We start from the raw sequence: 19,498 nt of genomic DNA on the forward strand, positions 1-19,498 counted from the left end.
ACCCTCCCTCGCGAAGTGCGCCCCGTTCGCCAAGTGTGAGCCCTGCCCGGGTGCGCGCACCTTGCTAGGGCGTCGGGTGTGCACCCGGCCCGGCCTACGTGCGTGCACCTGGACGGGGCGTCGTGTGCGTGCAGTGTCCCGTCTGCAACGCGGTGCCCACACACCACCTCGGGCGCAACGACCTGCGCTCACATGTGGGCCGAGTGCACCTTGGTGCATGTTCGGGGCGCCTCGGGTGCACGCTCGATCTTGCCCCGGTGCACCAAGGCGCTCGGTTTGCCCCGGGTGCGCACTTGGTGCAAGGTGGGCACCCAAAATAGGGATCAAGCACCAAAACACAAGTTTCGGGATGCAAAATGGGACCCAAGGACCACAAATGCGTTCCAAGACCCATGATGGGTCCACGAGAACAAAAATGTGTTCCGAGACTTAATAAACAAATATTGGGTTTTAGGAGAAGAAACATGCTCTGATGCCCAAAACGAGAATCGACCCCGAAAAGGCCACAGGCCAAAAGTGGGATGCGAGACAAAAAAAAATGGGACCCGAGGACCAAAATTGGGTTCCCAGGTCGAAGACAGGGCAACCGGACAAGAAACGACCTCTAAGGCTCGAAATGAGTCCCGACGACTAAAACTTGACAAGAAGCACCCATCAGGCACCCAACTCGACACCCATGGGATGCCGACCCACCCGGGCTTCCACCTAGCACACCTTGGCACCCACCCACCCTCGCACCCAACCTCGCACCCAACTTAGCACCTTTGAACCCACATTGGCACTCACCCTGACCCTGGCACCTTGGAACCCACATTGGCACTCACCTTGACCCTGGCACCCACCTTTGCACTCACCTTGGGACCCACCCTGGCTCCCACCTCGGCACCCACCCAGACACCCACCTTGGTTCCTTGGCACCCACCTTGGATCCTTGGCACCCACCCCGACACCCACCTTGGCACGCAACTTGGCTACTTGCCACCCACCTTGGCTCCTTGACGCCCACCCCGACAACCACCCCGTGACCTACCCTGGCTAGGGTTGGTGCACACCCACCCTGGTGCCCACCTTGGCACCCACCCCATGACCCACCTTGGCACGCACCTTAGTACCCACCCCGTTACCCACCCTAGGACCCACCCCGTGACCCACCTTGGCCAGGGTGGGTGCCTTGGTGCGCACAACTTGCCTGGGCTGCACACCAGGGCGGGCTCAAGATGGCACCCGCGTTCCGTTTTTTTCACTATCTTTCAAAACGGAAATTTTAAAATCTCGTTTTTTTTTTTTTTTTGCCTTTTCTGGAAATTAGTGAAGGCAGCGCATCAAAGGTGCGCAATGCTGGTGCGAACCCGGGAGCGCTCCGATGTGTGCTCCAAGGTGCGGCGTGCACGAAGTCCGAGCCCGGCTTGCCCCGGGTGCGCACCTCGCGTGCACCTTCGCCGGGGTGAGCACCTTGGCTGGGTTGCGCGCCCTGGTGCGCACCAAGGAGCGCTCTGAAGTGTGCTCCAAGGTGCGGCGTGCACGAAGTCGGAGCTCGGTTTGCCCCGGGTGTGCACCTCGGGTGCGCACCTCGCGTGCACCTTCGCTGCGGTGGGCACCTTGGCTGGGTTGCGCGCCTTGGTGGGCACCATGCAGTGCACGAAGTCGGAGCCCGGTTTGCCCCGGGCGCGCACCTCCGCCAGGGTGGGCACCTTGGTGCGCACAACTTGCCTGGGCTGCGCACCAGGAAGGGCTCAAGATGGCACCCGCGTTCCGTTTTTTTCACTATCTTTCAGAACGGAAATTTTAAAATATCGTTTTTTTTTGCCTTTTCTGGAAATTAGTGAAGGCAGCGCATCAAAGGTGCGCAACGCTGGTGCGAACCTGGGAGCGCTCCGATGTGTGCTCCAAGGTGCGGCGTGCACGAAGTCGGAGCCCGGTTTGCCCCGGGTGCGCCCTGGTGGGCACCATGGTGCGCACCAAGGAGCGCTCCGAAGTGTGCTCCAAGGTGCGGCCTGCACGAAGTCGGAGCCCGGTTTGCCCCGGGCGTGCACCGCGGGTGGGCACCTTGGTGCGCATGCCTTGCCTGGGCTGCGCACCAGGGCGGGCTCAAGATGGCACCCGCGTTCCGTTTTTTTCACTATCTTTCAAAACGGAAATTTTAAAATCTCATTTTTTTTTGCCTTTTCTGGAAATTAGTGAAGGCAGCGCATCAAAGGTGCGCACCTCGCTGCCCACCACGGTGCGCAACGCCGGTGGGCACCCGGGAGTGCTTCGAAGTGTGCTCCAAGGTGCTGCGTGCACGTTGTCGGAGCCCGGTTTGCCCCGGGTGCGCACCTCGCGTGCACCTTCGTCGGGGTGGGCACCTTGGCTGGGTTTGCCCCGGCTGCGCTCCGAAGCGGGGTTATTGGAGCGCCGCCTCTTTTTTTGTCGGAGCGTTTGGTGGGGTTTCTCGCATTGGCTCTTCCCAGGCCCGGTTGCCACCCTGGCGCGCACGAAGTCGGAAGTAGGGTTAATTGCCCGGGTGCGCACCTTTGCCAGGGTGGGCACCTTACCTGGGCTGTGCACCCGGGCGGGCTCAAGATGGCACCCGCGTTCCGTTTTTTTCACTATCTTTCAAAACGGAAATTTTAAAATCTCCTCTTTTTTTTGCCTTTTCTGGAAATTAGTGAAGGCAGCGCATCAAAGGTGCGCACCTCGCTGCCCACCTTGGTGTGCTCTGAGGTGCGCACCCGGGAGCGCTACGAAGTGTGCTCCAAGGTGCGGCGTGCACGTTGTCGGAGCCCGGTTTGCCCCGGGTGCGCACCTCGCCTGCACCTTGGCCGGGGTGGGCACCCTGGCTGGGTTTGCCCAGGGTGCGCTCCGAAGCGGGGTTACTGGAGCGCCCCCTCTTTTTTTGTCAGAGCGTTTGGTGGGGTTTCTCGCATTGGCTCTTCCCAGGCCCGGTTGTTGGGTGCGCTCCCACCCTGGCGCGCGCGAAGTTGGAAGTTGGGTTAATTGCCCGGGCGCGCACCTTCGCCAGGGTGGGCACCTTGGTGCGCACACCTTGGCTGGGCTGCGCACCAGGGCGGGCTCAAGATGGCACCAGCATTCCCTTTTTCTCACTATCTTTCAAAACGGAAATTTTAAAATCTCGTTTTCTTTTGCCTTTTATGGAAATTAGTGAAGGCATCGCATCAAAGGTGCGCACCTCGCTGCCCACCTTGGTGTGCTCCGAGGTGCCCACCACGGTGCGCTCCGAGGTGCCCACCACGGTGCGCAACGCCGGTGCGAACCCGGGAGCGCCCCGATGTGTGCTCCAAGGTGCGGCGTGCACGAAGCCGGACCCCGGTTTGCCCCGGGTGCGCACCTCGCGTGCACCTTGGTGCGCACACCTTGGCTGGGTTGCGCGGCCTGGTGGGCACCATGGTGCGCACCAAGGAGCGCTCCGAAGTGTGCTCCAAGGTGCGGCGTGCACGAAGTCCTAGCCCGGTTTGCCCCGGGTGCGCACCTTCGCCGCGGTGGGCACCATGGCGTGCACGAAGTCGGAGCCCGGTTTGCCCCGGGTGCGCACCTCGCGTGCACCTTCGCCGGGGTGGGCACCTCGGCTGGGTTGCGCGCCCTGGTGCGCACCAAGGAGCGCTCCGAAGTGTGCTCCAAGGTGCGGCGTGCACGAAGTCGGAGCCCGGTTTGCCCCGGGTGCGCACCTTCGCCGCGGTGGGCACCCTGGTGCGCACCATGGCGTGCACGAAGTCGGAGCCCGGTTTGCCCCGGGTGCGCACCTCGCGTGCACCTTCGGCGGGGTTGCGCGCCCTGGTGCGCACCAAGGAGCGCTCCGAAGTGTGCTCCAAGGTGCGGCGTGCACGAAGTCGGAGCCCGGTTTGCCCCGGGTGCGCACCTCGCGTGCACCTTCGGCGGGGTTGCGCGCCCTGGTGGGCACCATGGTGCGCACCAAGGAGCGCTCCGAAGTGTGCTCCAAGGTGCGGCGTGCACGAAGTCGGAGCCCGGTTTGCCCCGGGTGCGCACCTCGCGTGCACCTTCGCCGCGGTGGGCACCATGGCGTGCACGAAGTCGGAGCCCGGTTTGCCCCGGGTGCGCACCTCGCGTGCACCTTCGCCGGGGTGGGCACCTCGGCTGGGTTGCGCGCCCTGGTGCGCACCAAGGAGCGCTCCGAAGTGTGCTCCAAGGTGCGGCGTGCACGAAGTCGGAGCCCGGTTTGCCCCGGGTGCGCACCTCGCGTGCACCTTCGCCGCGGTGGGCACCATGGCGTGCACGAAGTCGGAGCCCGGTTTGCCTCGGGTGCGCACCCCGCGTGCACCTTCGCCGGGGTGGGCACCTCGGCTGGGTTGCGCGCCCTGGTGCGCACCAAGGAGCGCTCCGAAGTGTGCTCCAAGGTGCGGCGTGCACGAAGTCGGAGCCCGGTTTGCCCCGGGTGCGCACCTCGCGTGCACCTTCGCCGCGGTGGGCACCTTGGCTGGGTTGGGCACCATTGAGCGCTCCGAAGTGTGCTCCAAGGTGCGCACCATGGCCCTCCAAGGTGCGCAGCATGGCGTGCACGAAGTCGGAGCCCGGTTTGCCCCGGGTGCGCACCTCGCGTGCACCTTCGCCAGGGTGGGCACCTCGGTGCGCACACCTTCTCAATGTTTTCTTGCCTTTTCTGGAAATTGGTGAAGGCAGCGCATCAAAGGTGCGCACCTCGGTGTGCTCCGAGGTGCGAACCCGAGAGCGCTCCGAGGTGCCCACGAAGTCGAAAGTCGGGTTAATTGCATTGTTTTCCCCGGGTGCGCTCCGAGGTGCGCAACATCGGTGCGCACCAAGGAGGGCTCCGAAGTGTGCTCCAAGGTGCGCACGATTCGGAGCTCGGTTTGCCCGGGGTGCGCACACCTTGGCTGGGTTGCGCACCCTTTGTGCGCTCCAAGGTGCGCACGAAGTCGGAGCTCGGTTTGCCCCGGGTGCGCACCTTCGCCAGGGTGCGCACCTTGATGCGCACGCCTTGGCTGGGCTGCGCACCTTGGTGGGCGCCATGGTGCGCACCTTTCGTGCGCTCCAAGGTGCGCACGAAGTCGGAGCTCGGTTTGCCCCGGGTGCGCACCTTGGTGGGCGCCATGGTGCACTCCGAGGTGCCCAAGATTGGTGCGCAACAAGGAGCGCTCCGAAGTGCGCTCCAAGGTGCGCAGGTGCGCGCGAAGTCGAAAGTTGGGTTAATTGTCCGGTTTGCCTCGGGTGCGCACCTTGCGTGCACCTTCGCCAGGGTGGGCGCCTTGGTGCGCACACCTTGGCTGGGCTGCGCACCCGGGCGCGCACACCTTGGCACCCGCGTTTCCTTCATTTTAAATTTTTTTTTTTTACAATCTCTCAAGTGGGAAATTCTATAATCTCAACTTTTTTTGCCTTTTCAGGAAACTTTTGAATGGAGCGCATCATTGGTGCGCTCCGAAGTGTGCTCCAAGGTGCGCACCTCTGGTGTGCTCCAAAGCTCTCTCCAGCTGCGTGCACCTGCCCCGGCCGCGCACCCGGCCCCGCCCAGCTTCGCTCACCTGTCCCGGGCGTCTGGTGCGGAACCTTAGAGTAAGAAACATCACCGTGCACCTTGGCCAACGTGCGCGACTCGACCGAGCGCGCACTGGCCGAGGTGCACACCGATTTCACCTGGGTGCGCGCGCAGCACCTCGGGCGCACCGGGGTGCGCGCACAACGCCCGGGTTGCACCGTGGCCTGTGTGCTCGGGGCGCCTCGGGTGCGCGCTCGGTGTCGCCCCCGCGCGCGCGGTAGTGCGGGCAGCGCACCCCGGCCCGGCCCGGCCCCGACGAGAACGCAAACGGGCAAAAGGTTTATTCAAATAGCATTGCGACGCCCGGCGAAAAACTAAGAAAGGGTGCAACACCGGGACTTCCCGGGAGGTCACCCATCCTAGTACTACTCCGGCCCAAGCGCGCTTAACTGCGGAGTTCTGATGGGATCCGGTGCACTAACGCTGGTATGATCGCACCCGTTATGAGCTTGTCGCAGTGTGTACTTAGCAAACCGCGACCCACGTGCGAATCCACCCCGGCCACCCACCCCCGTCGAGGTGCACACCCTCCCTCGCGAAGTGCGCCCCGTTCGCCAAGTGTGAGCCCTGCCCGGGTGCGCGCACCTTGCTAGGGCGTCGGGTGTGCACCCGGCCCGGCCTACGTGCGTGCACCTGGACGGGGCGTCGTGTGCGTGCAGTGTCCCGTCTGCAACGCGGTGCCCACACACCACCTCGGGCGCAACGACCTGCGCTCACATGTGGGCCGAGTGCACCTTGGTGCATGTTCGGGGCGCCTCGGGTGCACGCTCGATCTTGCCCCGGTGCACCAAGGCGCTCGGTTTGCCCCGGGTGCGCACTTGGTGCAAGGTGGGCACCCAAAATAGGGATCAAGCACCAAAACACAAGTTTCGGGATGCAAAATGGGACCCAAGGACCACAAATGCGTTCCAAGACCCATGATGGGTCCACGAGAACAAAAATGTGTTCCGAGACTTAATAAACAAATATTGGGTTTTAGGAGAAGAAACATGCTCTGATGCCCAAAACGAGAATCGACCCCGAAAAGGCCACAGGCCAAAAGTGGGATGCGAGACAAAAAAAAATGGGACCCGAGGACCAAAATTGGGTTCCCAGGTCGAAGACAGGGCAACCGGACAAGAAACGACCTCTAAGGCTCGAAATGAGTCCCGACGACTAAAACTTGACAAGAAGCACCCATCAGGCACCCAACTCGACACCCATGGGATGCCGACCCACCCGGGCTTCCACCTAGCACACCTTGGCACCCACCCACCCTCGCACCCAACCTCGCACCCAACTTAGCACCTTTGAACCCACATTGGCACTCACCCTGACCCTGGCACCTTGGAACCCACATTGGCACTCACCTTGACCCTGGCACCCACCTTTGCACTCACCTTGGGACCCACCCTGGCTCCCACCTCGGCACCCACCCAGACACCCACCTTGGTTCCTTGGCACCCACCTTGGATCCTTGGCACCCACCCCGACACCCACCTTGGCACGCAACTTGGCTACTTGCCACCCACCTTGGCTCCTTGACGCCCACCCCGACAACCACCCCGTGACCTACCCTGGCTAGGGTTGGTGCACACCCACCCTGGTGCCCACCTTGGCACCCACCCCATGACCCACCTTGGCACGCACCTTAGTACCCACCCTGTTACCCACCCTAGGACCCACCCCGTGACCCACCTTGGCCAGGGTGGGTGCACCCACCCTGGTGCCCACCTTGGCACCCACCCATCCTAGCACCCAGCCTGTGACCGGGCTTGGAACCCAACCTTGCACCCGTCTTGGCCAGTGTGGGTGCGCACCCATCCTGGCACCCACGTTGTGACACACCCTTTAACCCACGCACCCTAGCAGCCACGTTGGCACCCACCTTGGAACACAACCTAGCAACTTGGCACCCACCCCGTGACCCACCTTGGCATCCACCATAGCAGTCGCCCACTTGGCACCCACCTTGGAACCCAAGTTGGCACCCACCTCGGCACCCACCTTGACACTTGTGGACCCACCTTGCCACTCACCCTAGCATCGACCCATCCTAGCACCCACCCTGGCACCTTTGCACCCTAGCACTCACCCATCCTAGCACCTAACCTGTGACCCACCTTGACACTCACCCTCGCACCCACCTTGGAACCCAACCTAGCACCCACCCACCCTGACACCAACCCTAGCACCTACCCACCCTTGCACCCACCCTGTGACCCATCTTGGCACCCACCCATCCTACCACTCAACCTATCACCCACCTTCTCACCCACCTTGGCATCCACCTTAGCACCCACCCACACTGGCACCTTGGCACCCACCTCGGGCAAGGTGGGTGCACACCCACCCTGACACCCAATTTAGAACCAACCGAGCATGTTACCCACCTTGGCACCCACATTGCAGCCCACCCTAGTACCCACCCTATGACCCACATTGGCATCCACACCCTAGCACCCAGGCACCTCGACACCCGCCTTGACACGCACCCTAGCACTAAACCTGTGACCCACCTTGGAACTCACCCTAGAACCCACCCACCCTGTGAACCACCTTGGCATCCACCTTAGCACCCACCCACCTTGGCACCCACTCTAGCACTCACCCATCCTAACACCCAACTTGTTACCCACCTTGGCACCCGCCCTCGCGTCCACCTTGAAACCCACCCTAGCACCCACCCACGCAGGAGCCCACCTTGGCACCCAACCTAACACCCACGCATCCTGGCACCCAACTTGTGACCCACCTTGGAACCCACCCTAGTACCCACCTTTGAACCCACTATATCACCAACCCACCTTGGCACCCACCCTATGACCCTCTTTGGAATCCACCCTAGCACGCACCCACCCTGGCACCCACCATGGAGCGCACCCTAGCACCCACCCACCTCGGCACGCACCTCAACACCCACCTTGGTGTGCGCACTGCGCCAACCTCTCAAAGACCCTATGTGGTGCGCTCCAAAGTGTACACCTTTGGTGCGCTCCAAGGTGCGCACCTTTGGTGCACACCGAGGTGCACACCAAAGTGTGCACCGAGGTGAGCACCAAAGTGCACTCCAAGGTGCACACCAAGGCGTGCACCTTTGGTGCGGTCAATGCAAACGAATTCGGAAGTTGGGGTCGATGTCCTAATCGCTGCTGCAGACTACACGTATGAGAATCGGACAAATAGCTTTATATAGGGGAGGTGTTGCGTTTGATGGGTCGACTCCCCTGGTTGTGTGCACTGCACCAACTTCAAAGACCCTGTCTTGTTTAAGAAGTCAAAAGTTGGGGTGGATGTCCTAATCATTGCTGCAGTCTACGCATGTATGAGAATCAGACAAATAGCTTATATAGGGGAGGTGTTGCATTCGGTGGGTTGACTCCCCTGGTTGTGCGCACTGCGCCAACCTCAAAGACCCCGCATAGCAGAAGAAGTCGGAAGTCGGATTTTGGTGAGCACCAAGGCGTGCACCTTTGGTGCGGTCAACGCAGACGAATTCAGAAGTTGGGGTGGATGTCCTAATCGTTGTTGCAGGCTACACATGTATGAGAATCAGACAAATAGCTTATATAGGGGAGGTGTTGGGTTTGATGGGTCAACTCCCTTGGTTGTGCGCATTACGCCAACCTCAAAGACCTTGTTTTCGTTAAGAAGTCAAAAGTTGGGGTCAATGTCCTAATGGCTCCTGTAGGCTACACATGTATGAGAATCGGACAAATAGCTTATATAGGGGAGGTGTTGGGTTTGATGGGTCGACTCCCCTGGTTGTGCGCATTACGTCAACCTCAAAGACCTTGTTTTCGTTAAGAAGTCAAAAGTTGGGGTCGATGTCCTAATTGCTCCTGTAGACTACACATGTATGAGAATCAGACAAATAGCTTATATAGGGGAGGTGTTGGGTTTGATGGGTTGACTCCCCTAGTTGTTCGCATTACACCAACCTCAAAGACCTTGTTTTCGTTTAGAAGCCGAAAGTTGGGGTCGATGTCCTAATTGCTCCTGCAGGCTACGCATGTATGAGAATCAGACAAATAGCTTATATAGGGGAGGTGTTGGGTTTGATGGGTCGACTCCCCTGGTTGTGCGCATTGCGCCAACCTCAAAGACCCTGCATTGCGGATGAAGTCGAAAGTCAGAGTTTGGTGTGCTACAAGGTGTGGTCGAAGGTGCTCACCTAGGTGTGCACCTTTGGAGCGCAGGAAAAGTGCCCTCCAAAAGTGCGCACCTTTGGAGTGCACAAAAGTGCCCTCCAAAAGTGCGCACCTTTGGAGCGCACAAAAGTGCCCTCCAAAAAGTGCCCTCCAAAAGTGCGCACCTTTGGAGTGCAGAAAAGTGCCCTCCAAAAAGTGCCCTCCAAAAGTGTGCACCTTTGGAGTGCACAAAAGTGCCCTCCAAAAGTGCGCACCTTTGGAGCGCAGAAAAGTGCCCTCCAAAAAGTGCCCTCCAAAAGTGCGCACCTTTGGAGCGCAGAAAAGTGCCCTCCAAAAAGTGCCCTCCAAAAGTGCGCACCTTTGGAGCGCAGAAAAGTGCCCTCCAAAAAGTGCCCTCCAAAAGTGCGCACCTTTGGAGCGCAGAAAAGTGCCCTCCAAAAAGTGCCCTCCAAAAGTGCGCACCTTTGGAGCGCAGAAAAGTGCCCTCCAAAAAGTGCCCTCCAAAAGTGCGCACCTTTGGAGCGCACAAAAGTGCCCTCCAAAAGTGCGCACCTTTGGAGCGCACAAAAGTGCCCTCCAAAAGTGCGCACTTTTGGTGCGCACCAAGGCGCTGGTTCGGTCGTTGCAGGCGAGTTCGGAAGTTGGGGTCGATGTCCTGAGCGGAGGTGCAAACTACACAGGTGTCGGAATCGGACAAATAGCTTATATAGGGGAGGTGTATGCTTCGATGGGTCGACTCCCCAGGTTGAGCGCACCGCGCCAACCTCAAAGACCCTACGGTATGGATGAAGTCGGAAGTTGGGTCCGATGACCGATTCGATTAGTAGGTATGCTCATGAGGTCGGAATTTGGGTCCGATGACCTGCCATGTGCAGGAAGGCGAATGTTGGCACTGTGCGTTGCAAGGTGCACACCAAGGTGCTGGTGCGGTCTTTTTAGTCGAGTTCGGAAGTTGGGGTCGATGTCCTGATCGGAGGTGCAAGCTACACAGGTGTGGGAATCGGACAAATAGCTTATATAGGGGAGGTGTATGCTTCGTTGGGTCGACTCCCCGGGTTGAGCGCACCGCGCCAACCTCAAAGACCCTACGGTATGGATGAAGTCGGAAGTTGGGTCCGATGACCGATTCGATATGTAGGCATACTCGCGAGGTCGGAATTTGGGTCCGATGACCTGCCATGTGCAGGAAGGCGAATGTTGGCACTGTGCGTTGCAAGGTGCGCACCAAGGCGCTGGTTCGGTCGTTGCAGGCGAGTTCGGAAGTTGGGGTCGATGTCCTGATCGGAGGTGCAAACTACACAGGTGTGGGAATCGGACAAATAGCTTATATAGGGGAGGTGTATGCTTCGTTGGGTCGACTCCCCGGGTTGAGCGCACCGCGCCAACCTCAAAGACCCTACGGTATGGATGAAGTCGGAAGTTGTGTCCGATGACCGATTCGATATGTAGGCATACTCGCGAGGTCGGAATTTGGGTCCGATGACCTGCCATGTGCAGGAAGGCGAATGTTGGGACTGTGCGTCGCAAGGTGCGCACCAAGGCGCTGGTGCCGTCGTTGCAGTCGAGTTCGGAAGTTGGGGTCGATGTCCTGGTCAGAGGTGCAAACTACACAGGTGTGGGAATCGGACAAATAGCTTATATAGGGGAGGTGTATGCTTCGATGGGTCGACTCCCCGGGTTGAGCGCACCGCGCCAACCTCAAAGACCCTACAGTATGGATGAAGTCGGAAGTTGGGTCCGATGACCGATTCGATACGTAGGCATATTGGCGAGGTCTGAATTTGTGTCCGATGACCTGCCATGCGCAGGAAGGCGGAATTTGGGTCCGATGACCGAGTTGATGGCGTGCCATGCGCAGAAAGGCGGAATTTGGGTCCGATGACCGAGTTGATGTTGATGGCCCGCCATGCACAGGAAGGCGGAATTTGGGTCCGATGACCGATTTGAAGGCGTGCCATGCGCAGAAAGGCGGAGTTTGGGTCCGATGACCGAGTTGATATTGATGGCCCGCCATGCGCAGGAAGGCGGAATTTGGGTCCGATGACCTGACATACGCATGGAGTCCGACTCGGGGGCCGATGTTCGATTCGATGACTTGCATTGTGGGTAAAGTCGGAAGTTGTGGTCTTTGACCCGATTCGATGACCAGACTTCGGCTGCTTGAGAATCGGACAAATAACTTATATAGGGGAGGTAGTGTTCTCGAGCATCCTCCCCCCGTGCCCGTTTATGTCGATTGATGCTGGTGCTCGACTGGTTGGAGCGCTCGGATGCAAAAATCTTGCACCAGGATTTATCGATTGTGATGGACACGGCAAGTCTCCTGATTGCTATGCAGGAGCTCATCGTGAATCTCTATGCGGCCTTGGTATGGACTCGACCTGCGGAATGGTTCGGCAATGGTAGTCGCTCCAACACGTCCTTGCAATGGCCACAGAGGTGATTCGACTAGAGCTCCAGTCTAGCTTTTGGGTTGCTTGGCGGACTGGTATAGCCGCGATCGAGTTCCGGCCATGAACGTTTTAGATAGCTCTTGGGCTTTCTGGGACGGAAGTCGGAAGTTTGGGCTGTTGTCCGATTTGATGACCATTCTTCGGATGTGTGAGAATCGGACAAATAACTTATATAGGGGACTGTGTTGTCTCACGCAGCCCCCTCCGTGCCCCTCTATCTCGACCGATGTTGGTGCTTGAAAGGGTTGGGATCGCTCGGATTTATAAACGTGCACCACCATTTGTCGAGTGTGAGGGACGCGGCAGGTCTCCTAAATGCTATACGGGCGCTCTCTGAGAATCTCTATCCGGCCTCGACACAGACTAGTCTTGCTGAATGGTTTGGCACTGGTAGTCGATCCAACACGTCGTTGTTGTGGCCGCCTAGGCGATTCGATTCGAGCCCCCGTCTAGCTTTTGGGTTGCTTGGCGGATTTTGCCCTATCCGCAAGTGAGCTCGGTCCCTAAACGTTCGAGAAACCCGATTGCTATGCGCCGACTCTCTTTCTTGCGAGCCTCCATCTAGCTTTTGGGTCTCTACGGAACGGAAGTCGGAATCTGGGACCGTTGTTTGATTCGACGAGGCAGACTACGGTTGTGCGAGAATCGGACAAATAACTTATATAGGGGAGGTGTTGACTGGAGCATTCTCCCCCGTGCCCCTCTAACTCGACCAATGCTGGCGCTCGAACGGTGGTAGCGCTCGGATTTTCGTTGAGCGCCAGCATTGGTCGATTTAGAGGGGCATGCGAGATTCCCGAATGCTATGCGAGGGCTCTAACGGAAATGTCTATTGGTTTCGGTATGGATGCAATTGCGAGTGGTTCGGCAAAGGTAGTCGTTCCGATGCGTCCATGTCGTGGCCAAATCGATAATTCGATTTGAGCCCTCGTATAGCATTTGGGTCTCTCGATGTGATTCCGCATTCCAGTCCCTTTGGGCACTGCTTGAGCCGCATCCCAGGGGGTTCCCTTCCCAATAATCTGCCTCGCAACCCGATTGCTATGCGGTGAGGCTCCTCGGCCGCCTCGGAACTATCTGTGTATCAGACGCATCGCGGGATAAGGGGTTGGCAACGGTAGTCGCCCCAAGCGCGTCCGATGCTTGGACCATTCCGAGGCGGCCCTGAAGCCTCTTCCGTCTAGCCGTTGGGTCCTTCTCGCCGCATCCCTTGCCTCGCACCCCGATTGCTATGCGGTGAGGCTCCTCGGCCGCCTTGGAACTATCTGTGTATCAGACGCATCGCGGGATAAGGGGTTGTCACTGGTAGTCGCCCCAAGCGCGTCCGATGCTTGGACCATTCCGAGGCGGCCCTGAAGCCTCTTCCGTCTAGCCGTTGGGTCCTTCTCGCCGCATCCCTCGACTCGCACCCCGATTGCTATGCGGTGAGGCTCCTCGGCCGCCTTGGAACTATCTGTGTATCGGACGCGTCGCGGGATAAGGGGTTGTCACTGGTAGTCGCCCCAAGCGCGTCCGATGCTTGGACCATTCCGAGGCGGCCCTGAAGCCTCTTCCGTCTAGCCGTTGGGTCCTTCTCGCCGCATCCCTCGCCTCGCACCCCGATTGCTATGCGGTGAGGCTCCTCGGCCGCCTTGGAACTATCTGTGTATCGGACGCGTCGCGGGATAAGGGGTTGTCACTGGTAGTCGCCCCAAGCGCGTGCGATGCATGGACCATTCCCAGGCGGCCCTGAAGCCTCTTCCGTCTAGCCGTTGGGTCCTTCTCGCCGCATCCCTCGCCTCGCACCCCGATTGCTATGCGGTGAGGCTCCTCGGCCGCCTTGGAACTATCTGTGTATCGGACGCGTCGCGGGATAAGGGGTTGTCACTGGTAGTCGCCCCAAGCGCGTCCGATGCTTGGACCATTCCGAGGCGGCCCTGAAGCCTCTTCCGTCTAGCCGTTGGGTCCTTCTCGCCGCATCCCTCGCCTCGCACCCCGATTGCTATGCGGTGAGGCTCCTCGGCCGCCTTGGAACTATCTGTGTATCGGACGCGTCGCGGGATAAGGGGTTGTCACTGGTAGTCGCCCCAAGCGCGTCCGATGCTTGGACCATTCCGAGGCGGCCCTGAAGCCTCTTCCGTCTAGCCGTTGGGTCCTTCTCGCCGCATCCCTCGCCTCGCACCCCGATTGCTATGCGGTGAGGCTCCTCGGCCGCCTTGGAACTATCTGTGTATCGGACGCGTCGCGGGATAAGGGGTTGTCACTGGTAGTCGCCCCAAGCGCGTCCGATGCTTGGACCATTCCGAGGCGGCCCTGAAGCCTCTTCCGTCTAGCCGTTGGGTCCTTCTCGCCGCATCCCTCGCCTCGCACCCCGATTGCTATGCGGTGAGGCTCCTCGGCCGCCTTGGAACTATCTGTGTATCGGACGCATCGCGGGATAAGGGGTTGTCACTGGTAGTCGCCCCAAGCGCGTCCGATGCTTGGACCATTCCGAGGCGGCCCTGAAGCCTCTTCCGTCTAGCCGTTGGGTCCTTCTCGCCGCATCCCTCGCCTCGCACCCCGATTGCTATGCGGTGAGGCTCCTCGGCCGCCTTGGAACTATCTGTGTATCGGACGCGTCGCGGGATAAGGGGTTATCACTGGTAGTCGCCCCAAGCGCGTCCGATGCTTGGACCATTCCGAGGCGGCCCTGAAGCCTCTTCCGTCTAGCCGTTGGGTCCTTCTCGCCGCATCCCTCGCCTCGCACCCCGATTGCTATGCGGTGAGGCTCCTCGGCCGCCTTGGAACTATCTGTGTATCGGACGCGTCGCGGGATAAGGGGTTGTCACTGGTAGTCGCCCCAAGCGCGTCCGATGCTTGGACCATTCCGAGGCGGACCTGAAGCCTCTTCCGTCTAGCCGTTGGGTCCTTCTCGCCGCATCCCTCGCCTCGCACCCCGATTGCTATGCGGTGAGGCTCCTCGGCCGCCTTGGAACTATCTGTGTATCGGACGCGTCGCGGGATAAGGGGTTGTCACTGGTAGTCGCCCCAAGCGCGTCCGATGCTTGGACCATTCCGAGGCGGCCCTGAAGCCTCTTCCGTCTAGCCGTTGGGTCCTTCTTGCCGCATCCCTCGCCTCGCACCCCGATTGCTATGCGGTGAGGCTCCTCGGCCGCCTTGGAACTATCTGTGTATCGGACGCGTCGCGGGATAAGGGGTTGTCACTGGTAGTCGCCCCAAGCGCGTCCGATGCTTGGACCATTCCGAGGCGGCCCTGAAGCCTCTTCCGTCTAGCCGTTGGGTCCTTCTCGCCGCATCCCTCGCCTCGCACCCCGATTGCTATGCGGTGAGGCTCCTCGGCCGCCTTGGAACTATCTGTGTATCGGACGCATCGCGGGATAAGGGGTTGTCACTGGTAGTCGCCCCAAGCGCGTCCGATGCTTGGACCATTCCGAGGCGGCCCTGAAGCCTCTTCCGTCTAGCCGTTGGGTCCTTCTCGCCGCATCCCTCGCCTCGCACCCCGATTGCTATGCGGTGAGGCTCCTCGGCCGCCTTGGAACTATCTGTGTATCGGACGCGTCGCGGGATAAGGGGTTGTCACTGGTAGTCGCCCCAAGCGCGTCCGATGCTTGGACCATTCCGAGGCGGACCTGAAGCCTCTTCCGTCTAGCCGTTGGGTCCTTCTCGCCGCATCCCTCGCCTCGCACCCCGATTGCTATGCGGTGAGGCTCCTCGGCCGCCTTGGAACTATCTGTGTATCGGACGCGTCGCGGGATAAGGGGTTGTCACTGGTAGTCGCCCCAAGCGCGTCCGATGCTTGGACCATTCCGAGGCGGCCCTGAAGCCTCTTCCGTCTAGCCGTTGGGTCCTTCTCGCCGCATCCCTCGCCTCGCACCCCGATTGCTATGCGGTGAGGCTCCTCGGCCGCCTTGGAACTATCTGTGTATCGGACGCGTCGCGGGATAAGGGGTTGTCACTGGTAGTCGCCCCAAGCGCGTCCGATGCTTGGACCATTCCGAGGCGGACCTGAAGCCTCTTCCCTCTAGCCGTTGGGGCTTTCTCGCCGCATCCCTCGCCTCGCACCCCGATTGCAATTCGGTGAGGCTCCTCGGCCGCCTTGGAACTATCTGTGTATCGGACGCATCGCGGGATAAGGGGTTGGCAGTGGTAGTCGCCCCAAGCGCGTCCGATGCTTGGACCATTCCGAGGCGGCCCTGCAGCCTCTTCCGTCTAGCCGTTGGGGCCATCTCGCTGCATCCCCCACCTCGCACCACGATTGCTATGCGGTGAGGCTCCTTGGCCGCCTCGGAACTATCTGTGTATCGGACGCATCGCGGGATAAGGGGTTGTCACTGGTAGTCGCCCCAAGCGCGTCCGATGCTTGGACTATTCCGAGGCGGCCCTGCAGCCTCTTCCGTCTAGCCGTTGGGGCCATCTCGCCGCATCCCCCAGCTCCTCGGCCGCCTCGGAACTATCTGTGTATCGGACGCATCGCGGGATAAGGGGTTGGCAGTGGTAGTCGCCCCAAGCGCGTTCGATGCTTGGACTATTCCGAGGCGGCCCCGCAGCCTCTTCCGTCTACCCTTTGGGGCCATCTCGCCGCATCCCTCGCCTCGCACCCCGATTGCTATGCGGTGAGGCTCCTCGGCCGCCTGGGAACTATCTTCGTATCGGATGCATCGCGGGATAAGGGGTTGTCACTGGTAGTCGCCCCAAGCGCGTCCGATGCTTGGACTATTCCGAGGCGGCCCTGTGGCCTCTTCCGTCTAGCCGTTGGGGCCATCTCGCCGCATCCCTCACCTCGCACCCCCATTGCTATGCGGTGAGGCTCCTCGGCCGCCTTGGAACTGTCTTCGTATCGGAAGCATCGCGGGATAAGGGGTTGTCACTGGTAGTCGCCCCAAGCGCGTCCGATGCTTGGACTATTCCGAGGCGGCCCTGCAGCCTCTTCCGTCTAGCCGTTGGGGCCATCTCGCCGCATCCCCCACCTCGCACCCGGATTGCTATGCGGTGAGGCTCCTCGGCCGCCTTGGAACTATCTTCGTATCGGACGCATCGCGGGATAAGGGGTTGTCACTGGTAGTCGCCCCAAGCGCGTCCGATGCTTGGACTATTCCGACGCGGCCCTGTGGCCTCTTCCGTCTAGCCGTTGGGGCCATCTCGCCGCATCCCCCACCTCGCACCCCGATTGCTATGCGGTGAGGCTCCTCGGCCGCCTTGGAACCATCTTCGTATCGGACGCATCGCGGGATGAGGGGTTGTCACTGGTAGTCGCCCCAAGCGCGTCCGATGCTTGGACCATTCCGAGGCGGCCCTGAAGCCTCTTCCGTCTAGCCGTTGGGGCCTTCCCGCCCCATCCCTCGCCTCGCACCCCCGATTGCTATGCGGTGAGGCTCCTCGGCCGCCTTGGAACCATCTGTGTATCGGACGCATCGCGGGATAAGGGGTTGGCACTGGTAGTCGCCCCAAGCGCGTCCGATGCTTGGAGCATTCCGAGGTGGCCCTGAAGCCTCTTCCGTCTAGCCGTTGGGGCCTTCCCGCCCCATCCCTCGCCTCGCACCCCGATTGATATGCGGTGAGGCTCCTCGGCCGCCTTGGAACTATCTGTGTATCGGACGCATCGCGGGATAAGGGGTTGGCACTGGTAGTCGTCCCAATCGCGTCCGATGCTTGGACCATTCCGAGGCGGCCCTGCAGCCTCTTCCGTTTAGCCGTCGGGGCCTTCCCGCCGCATCCCTCGCCTCGCATCCCGATTCCTATGCGGTGAGTCTTCTCGGCCGCCGCGGAACTATACCTGTTATTGCTACTGCATCCTTCGGCTGGTAACCTCCTCTGCCGCCTTGGAACGTTCTCTTTGTCGGACGCGTCGCGGGATAAGGGGTTGGCACTGGTAGTCGCCCCAAGCGCGCCCGATGCATAGACCGCTCCGAGTTGACCTTGCTTTCAGCCTCTCACATGCATAGACCTCTCTGAGTCGACCCTGCAGCCTCTCACGTTTAGCCTTTGGAATCTCGCCTCACAACATGATTGCTATCCTTGATGCATCCCTTGCCTCGAGCCCTGATTGCTTTCTTGGCTGCATCCCTCCTCTCCTCACAGCCCGGTTGTCATCACTGCTTCATCCGTCGCTTCATGCATTCTGGCTGCTGGGCCCTTCCCACCGCACACCTCGATTGCTATCTCTTCTGCATCACACACCCCGATTGCTATCTCTGCTACATCCCTCGGCTCTCACTTCTGCATCCTTCGCCTCCCACCTCGATTGCTATCAATGCTGCATCCGTAACCTCACACCCCGATTGCTATGCGGGGAGGCTCCTTGGCCGCCTTGGAAATTTCTGTGTGTCGGACGCACCGCGGGATAAGGGGTTGGCACTGGTAGTCGCCCCAAGTGCGCCCGATTCTTAGACCGCTTCGAGGTGACCTCGTAGCCTCTTTCGTCCAGGCTTCCTGCCTTCAACGCCCTTTTTACACCTCGATTGCTATGCGCGGGCTCGTTGGCGTCTATCACCTCTCTGCGAAGAGTGGCACGATGATTGTTGGGGTAAATCGTAGCAGTCCGATCTCTGGCCTTGGGCCATTGTGAGGGCTGATCGATTTCCTGTGCGCATCTCGTGTTCGCCCAGTAACAGACTCGACGACTTGTAATCGGTCTTGTTCCCGATTGTTCCTGGAGGTAGTCTTCGGAACTCTTGGATTTGACCTGTCACTCGAACTGTCCTCTTCCGAGGATGCTTGTGTGTGTGTGCTTGTGCCATTTCCTTGGCGGTATTAACGAGATATTAAAGAGCGGAGTGAGCGCCTCGCCCAGCTATGTTTGGGGCTCTCACTCCCTTACCCGGTGTGCGACCGCTTTGCACGTAGGTTGCGGAGCATCGCGACTCTTTCGATGTTTGGCGGTTGTCTTCCGGTGATGCGTTGGTCCCGAAGTGCACGTTACTAGCATTTCTGCCATTGTTCTCGATCTTTGGCACGTTCCTTCGTTGCAATTGGATATATATCTCCGTTTATACGCGCAGGCTTCTCCCGCCTATTCAGCGCTGTCCCACTCTCAGCACTCTCGTGGTCTCCTTGGCTTCTCTCTCCCGTGAGCGAGCTCTCTTCTCGAGTCTTTTCCATGTCCCATGGAGGTTGCCTTGCGAAATTCGGGCACACAAACGTGACCGGATAAGAGCGGAATTGCCTATGAGGAGAAGCTCACCTTAGGGAGCAGCAATGCCGAGTGTTTCGACAGAGGGTAGAGGGGGCGTTGTTTGGGCGGTTGCACAAAAGAGTGCTACGGTTGCACTGAAGGTTGCTTCTTCGTCTCCGACGAACTCTTCGAGGCAAAAAAGCTTGTATACGGGGTCGAGGTGGGACTGTTCGTGCGAGTTGCGCCACCAAAAGTGCGTAGGGGGCATATACCTGGGAAATGGATGTCTCTGAGTGGCCTTACTCGGTCGCGTGCA

General features: G+C 60.0%; 1 non-coding gene across 1 annotated transcript; it reads right to left on the bottom strand.

The window, feature by feature from the left end:
* Positions 1-5,830: 5,830 nt before the first annotated feature.
* LOC131867487 (5S ribosomal RNA) lies at positions 5,831-5,949 on the bottom strand. Its single transcript, XR_009366040.1, has one exon. It is a non-coding gene; the product is annotated as a 5S ribosomal RNA (ribosomal RNA).
* Between the last annotated feature and the right edge of the window lie 13,549 nt (positions 5,950-19,498).

The sequence above is a fragment of the Cryptomeria japonica genome, unplaced genomic scaffold (assembly GCF_030272615.1).
Source record: "Cryptomeria japonica unplaced genomic scaffold, Sugi_1.0 HiC_scaffold_173, whole genome shotgun sequence".
NCBI lineage: Eukaryota > Viridiplantae > Streptophyta > Pinopsida > Cupressales > Cupressaceae > Cryptomeria > Cryptomeria japonica.